This window comes from Myotis myotis, unplaced genomic scaffold (genome assembly GCF_014108235.1).
Source record: "Myotis myotis isolate mMyoMyo1 unplaced genomic scaffold, mMyoMyo1.p scaffold_m19_p_6, whole genome shotgun sequence".
Lineage (NCBI taxonomy): Eukaryota > Metazoa > Chordata > Mammalia > Chiroptera > Vespertilionidae > Myotis > Myotis myotis.
In genome coordinates, this window is record NW_023416368.1 from 72,801,108 (window position 1) to 72,808,206 (window position 7,099).

The following is a 7,099-nucleotide window of genomic DNA, read 5'->3' on the forward strand; positions in this document are numbered from 1 at the left end:
TATGAACATCTTTAAAATGGAAACTATCTCCCCAAATGGTCTGGATCTCCAAGTGGCAGAGATTTTATGTGCTTCACATGTGAACTGCCAAAGCTCTCAGCTGATGTATGCATTCATCAGGACCACTTACTGTTCTGGTTCAGATGTTTGCTCAAGTATATGGGGCCTAAAGAAAATATATAAGCCCAGTTGAGCATATCCACACATTGTGGCTCAAGCAATGTCTTTTTAGAGTAATAAACACAATTTTGTTCCTACTTGGAGGAAAACGATGCTTAGAATGGAACCTGTTGCCTTCCTGAAATTGAAGTCTAACACACATGGAGAGATTCCTCATTAACAAATGCATTTACTAATAGAAACAATTCACTAGGATGTTGAATCCTTCTTGGGAGGGTGGAGTTCTTTGGAATTTACAGAAAATTGAAAATTGATTGCATCGGCACAGAGGACGTTTATATTTACAGAAACACTTCTTTAGCAAGACGAGACTTTTAAAAGCCAGAAAAAATAATCACTTTTGAGGTGATTTCAAGAAAATATAATCTTTTTCATTTTTATTAGGCATAAAAAGGATTGTTGTATTGATATTGACAGAGATTAGATGCTTAATTGATTATTTTAACTTAAAATAATGAATCGCTCTAATATTGGCTTAGAATTTTTCTTTATATACGGTTCAATTTTGTGGTCTGGCAAATGCCCAATAGCCATTTATCTAGTATGCATACCTTTCCACAGCTGGATTTTCAAATATGATTATAAAGTTCATATGACAGAACTATCCTGAAAATAAATATGTCAGCAGGCCTTGCTTTATTTTATGCATTTATTCTGGATGTAACATAACTCGATACAAATACAGTCGACACTCTAAGACATTTTGCCAGAGCTATTCAAGTGTAGCTTTGTTTGAGATTGCGGAAGGTGGTTTAGAAACACCTGGGTTGAATATTTATATCCATGCCTTAAATCCTAAAAGCCTTGCAGTTTTATAGTTCTTTTGGGGAAAGACAGGAACTACATTAACACTTATTAGTGAAACAGTGAATACACTGCTGAGAAAAACTTGGTAAAAAATTTGAAAATTATGCAAAAAAAATTAAAGGGAAGAGTAAAAAAACTAGCATTTGATCAGCCGTTATAGGTTTAGGAATATATATTTTTAGAATATTTTTAGAAATATATATTTTATATTTTGGGTTGCCGGAACATGAAGAGAAGATGTATTGGAATAAAATTTGAAATACCATACTAAAATGAGCATCACTGTCTGTAGTAGCATTTAATTGAAGGTAATTGAGACCCAGCTAATGTCAAAAACAATAGTCAAGAAGGTATTTTGCTCAAGCTTGCTTTATGTGGTCCTCTTAGAACCTCTGTCTCCTAAATATTATTTCCACACTCTCCTCCTCCCCGACTTCCCTCCCATCTATTTGGTCTAACTTGGTACCACACAAGACAAAAACTTACTTAATTTGATAAAAAATATGAGCTGATCAGTGACTAGGGAGAAGAACAATAAAGCTTCTTCCTCTCATTATCAGTGACATATTTACATTGAATACCCAGCATCTGGAGAAGTGCCTCCACCTTTCTTGTCAGGAGCAGTGCTTTTTGGCCTGTGTAGTAGGGATGTAGTAGTGTAGCTGGTGATGTCAACATTTTTTCAAAGTGGGAAGTTTTATAGGCCATGAGATAATACATTAGCCACATGAAGTGCCAGGCATTTGAAACACTTCCTCCCCACAAGGCAATCTTTAACAATAATAACAACAATAATCATTGCTAACATATTTGAGTACTAACTCTAACTGGGCAGAGAGTGGAATACATATATTATCTCATTTAAATCTAACAATCCCATTAGATAGATATTGTGTTATCTCATGTTACTAGTGAGATTTCTATATCAATGATCTATTATGATTAATAAACTACCTCTAAAATTAGTAGCTTAAAATATCAACCCTGAATTGAACTCATGATTCTGTGCATAGTGACCTGGAGGAGAGGCCTCATTTGGCTAGTCATTAGTCTTGACCAGGTTTAGGTGACATGGCTGAGTTCTACCAACTTGCGATGAGCTGGTGAGTCACCTGGAGCCTCACTGGTCTGTAAAGGCCATAGCTGAGACAACAGGGCCTCTACACAAAGTGTCTCATCCTCTAGCCCACTAGCAAGGCTTGTTCGTCTCGAGTTTCAAAAGCTCCAGAGTGGAACCCACAAGACCTCTTGAGGCCCAGGCTTGGAACTAGCACAACCACCTCGTTTCCAGTGCATTCTGTTGGTCAAGAAAGTCACAAGGTCTGTCAGTTTTCAAAGGGTAGGGAGATTGCTTCTTAGAAAGACTTTCATTGTGACTATTTTTGCATTCTACTATTTTTTTTCTGAATTAAAAAGCGATATTCTGAGTTGCCAGATATCACACAGTTAACAAGTAGACGCTCATGTGCTGCTGGTAGGAGTTGTACAGCCACCTTGGGAAACAGTTTGGCATTTTTGGAGTTGTTTGTCTTCTCATTATTAAATTTTAAGAGTTCTTTATATATTCTGGATACAAGTTTTTCGTCTGACATATGTGTTGTGCAGATTTTCTCACAGTTCTTGGCTTACATTTCCATTTTCTTGATGGTGTTTTTTTTTTTTTTTTTAAAGAACAAACGTTTTTCATTTAAATGAAGTCCAATTTACCAAATATTTTCTTTCATGTCTTGTGCCTTTGGTGTTCTGTTTAAGACGGAATGAGCGAATGAGACGTGGTTGAGAAGAGTCAAAGGGTAGCTCCAGCAGCCTAGCAGCCTGAAGTGGCGCAAGTATTTTATTTAAAAACAAATTTTGCATTCCACTTGATATAATGAGCTTAAACTTGCCTTAACATAAAAAAAATAATGCTTTACACATGAGCAAGTTTATCTGATGCTCCAAGGTAAGAGCCCACGTTTATTCCGTGGCACAGGACATAAGAACTCTAGGTTGAGAATCATAGAACTGAATGGCCTCTTGCCTCAGAAACTAACATTATTATTCACAATGAGTTTCAATATAAATAAAAGTTATAAGGCTACAATTAAAGGGGAGATTGCTATTGATATATATATATATATATATATATATATATATATATATATATACACACACACACACACACACACACACACACACACACACATACACAATGAAGTCTGCCTTAATCTTTCCTTACCATTGACTATATTAACTTTTAATGTAGATTCAACTATTCAACTGCTTAAATATGTCTAGGCTACTAATAAACCTTTCCAGAATGAATAGCAGATGAACAACTGAATATAAATGAAAACAGATGCCTCAAAGAAGAGGATCCAGAATTGTCATCAACTCTTCACGATCACTACATGTTTTCTCTAACAAGCTCATATGCCCACAGCACATTGCCAAAGTTTATTGCCTTCTTCCAAAATTTCTGTATGAAATTATGATTATGATCTCATAGAGTTCAGGATTACTGACTAAAAAGCACGCCTCCCCAGGATGTTTTTTCAAAGGAGCTGGTACCCCCAGGAGTGCTGGGGGAGGGAGGCACACATGCATTTGAGGACATTACTAGCCTAACCCCTGCTGTATGAGTTCAGAATCTTCCAAAGTTTGACTCCTTTCAAGTCTGAAAATCTGGAGTCTCTCCATGATCCAAAGACACAAGGCAAGCAGAAAAGGATACCCACTGACCCTGTATTTGGTCTTTGCATTCTTGTGCCTTTAAGATACATATTTTTTAAATTGACCTATTGAAATATCAATATTACCATGGATGCATGTACATACTTGCACAATAAAGGTATTCATGATATATGAGGAAATATGGATTCTCATACAACATAAAATAATATAAATGCTTTCTGCTCAGAGTATTTGCTTTCAATTTAATGTCTGTTTAAATGTCTGTATAAAATATGTTTAAGAAGTGATAATATGGTGATGGTAGCACAACAATGTGAATGAACTTAATGCCATTGAACTGTATACTTAAAATGGTATGTTTTGTGTTATTCGTATTTTACCAAAATTAAAAATTTTTAAAAAATGATAGCAGGTTAGATGGTAAATGTGGCAGTGAGGACTGACTTTTTATACTTATTGGGAAAACCCCAGAAGACAAAATTCATTTCATACCTTGCTTCTACACACACATGAGATTGATTTAACTACTTAAATAATCTTATGGGTTTACAGCCCTGATTCCATCTACTCCTTTTTTGATAAAAACTATTAATTTTCAAAGACAACTTAAGAGTGGGAAGATGTGTTCAGATACATATGCATAGCGCTTCCAGAACACACACAGATGGAGGATTGTGAGTGGTGATAGTGAAAGAGGCATGGGGCTGTGAGAAACATCAGTTTATTATTATTATTATTATTTGCATAGAAGCAAATAATATGTTAAAATATATGCTTATTACCACAACTACTAAAATTACAGGTCATTTTGATAGAAAAATGTCAATCTCAAAATCTAATTTCAGGCAACAGTTCACCAAACTGAATCACAACAATTATCTGTGCTTTTTATGTCCTTATTTTTCTGATTGATTGTGGTAGTTACAGGAAACATTTGCTAGTGCTCTATGTAAGTATCAAACATGTGACTGGAATAAAGGCAAGTTGGTAGGGTTTAGTACCAAAAGCATTTGGAAATGCTGAGTGCTCATTTGTTCTTTTACAGTGATGTCTGGCTCCATGGCGTTTATGCCATTGGTTCTAGAGTCAAGTAGCTCACTAGTTTGGCAAAATAGTTATTCCAGTGTTTGCATTATGTAGGAATGATTGCACAAAATATGAAAGCACAAGATTTCTTTGAAAAATCACCAATGAATTTGAAAGTAGTAGTTTTTAAATGATGTCTCTTTGAAAATGTTCTTAATTCTGAAGGAATGTGCAGTATTAACATAAATAGCTAGGTTTTTTAAAAAGATTAAAATGTATTTTTTTTTTAGTTTAAAATATAATATGAGGAACCAAGAAAGTGGAGTAGGTAAACATTTCTTCCCACAACCACATTAAAATTACAGCTAAAATACTGAACAACCATCATTCAGAACCACCTGAAAGCTAGCTGAATAAAAGTCCTACAACTAGAAAAGTAAAGAAGAAATTACATTAAGATTGGTAGGAGGGGCAGAGATGCCAAACGAGCTGGACTGGCATCCATATGTGTCACTTCTTTAATCGGGAGGGAGATCATCTCTGTGGAGGCCATCTGTAAGGAACAAGGGGTCCAAGCCCCACACCAGACCCCAGCCCTGGGTTTCAGAACTTGGAAGAGAAGTCCCCATAACTACAGGCTATTAAAACCAGCGGGGATTGTAGCTAAGAGACGAGGAGGCTGCTGGAGATCCAGCTGTTCCTTTTAAAGGGCTGGCACACAAAAACACTTGGACTCAATACCTCTGAGCTCCAGGTAGCTCTGGGGAACCAGACACATACAGGGAGGGACTGGATTGTCTGGCATTGGGGCAGAAACCCAGGGGTGACTTTCTCCCAGACAGGGGTGCTTATATGGGTCGTTGTTCCTGTGCCAGGACCTTCCCTGTCACAGGACTGACTGCCAGCCATAGCTGAGTCTCAATCAACCTGGAGCACACTGCTAGCTCCACTCTGGGGATTCCCTGAGACCCTGCCCCATCCAATTGGCAGCCCCTCCCAAGATGTTTGCAGCAGCTTTTCCATATGAATGGCCTGTCCTGGCTCAGGCTTCAGACATTGCTAAAATTTCTCAAACAAGCTGCAGCTGGTGACAGCATGCCCAAACCTATCAATAAAAGGCCCAAGACCAGACACTGCCTTACTTCACAGTGGGGCCTCCCCTCCTGTGCAGCAGCTTTCCCATTGTAGTTGCACCCGGTCCTTACAGCCAATTGGCCTGGAGGTCAACTCCTCGTAGAGATGACAACAGCAATCAAGGCTCAGCTATAAGAACTGTGTACACAGCCCACAAAGGGGTGCACCTAGAGTGCCCAACTCAGGTGACTAGGGAGGTTGAGCCACTGGGCCCTACATCTACTACACAAGACTACTCTACCAATTCCAGGAGATATAGTAGCTCTATCTAATATATAGAAATCAACACAGGGAAGCAGCCAAAATGTGGAGACAAAGAAACATGTCACAAATGAAAGAAATGGAAGCAAGAAAACTACTGGATACAGAGTTCAAAACCATGGTTATAAGTTTACTCAAGGATCTTCATGAGAGCTTCAAGGTACTAATGAGATTTTCAAGGATCTTAGTGAGAATTTCAATGACATGAAAAAGAACCAGTCAGAAACTAATCATATACTAACTGAAATAAAGTACAATTTACAGGGATTCAGCAGTAGGGTAGAGGATTCCAAGAACCAAGTCAATGATTTAAAATATGAGGAAGCAGAAAAACATCCAATCAGAAGAGCAAAAAGAAAAAAGTCAAAATGTGTGAAGTGTAAGGAGCCTCTGGGACAACTTCAAGCATACCAACATTCGCATTATGGGAGTGCCAGAAGGAGATGAGAGAGAGAGAGCAAGAAATCAAAAACCTATTTGAAGGAATAATGACAGAAAACTTCACCTAACTGGTGAAAGAAATAGACTTACAAGTCTAGGAAGCACAGAGGGTCCCAAACAAGAGGAATCCAAAGAGACGAACACACATCATAATTAAAATGCCACGGGTTAAAGACAAAGAGAGAATCTTAAAAGCAGCAAGAGAAAAGCAGTTAGTTACCTACAAGGGAGCACCCATATGACTGTCAACTGATTTCTCAACAGAAATTTTGCAGACCAGAAAGGAGTGGCAAGAAATATTCAAAGTGATGAATAGCAAGGGTCTACAACCAAGATTACTCTACCCAGGAAAGCTCTCATTTAGAATTGAGGGTCAGATAAAGAGCTTCACAAACAAGAAAAAGCTAAAGGAGTTCATCACCAGCAAACCAGTATTATATGAAATGTTGAAGGGTATTATTGAAGAAGAAGAAGAAGAAGAAGAAGAAGAAGAAGAAGAAGAAGAAAAGAAAGAAATAAAAAATATGAATAATAAAATGACAACAAATACCTATCAACATCGAATCTAAAAATAAAA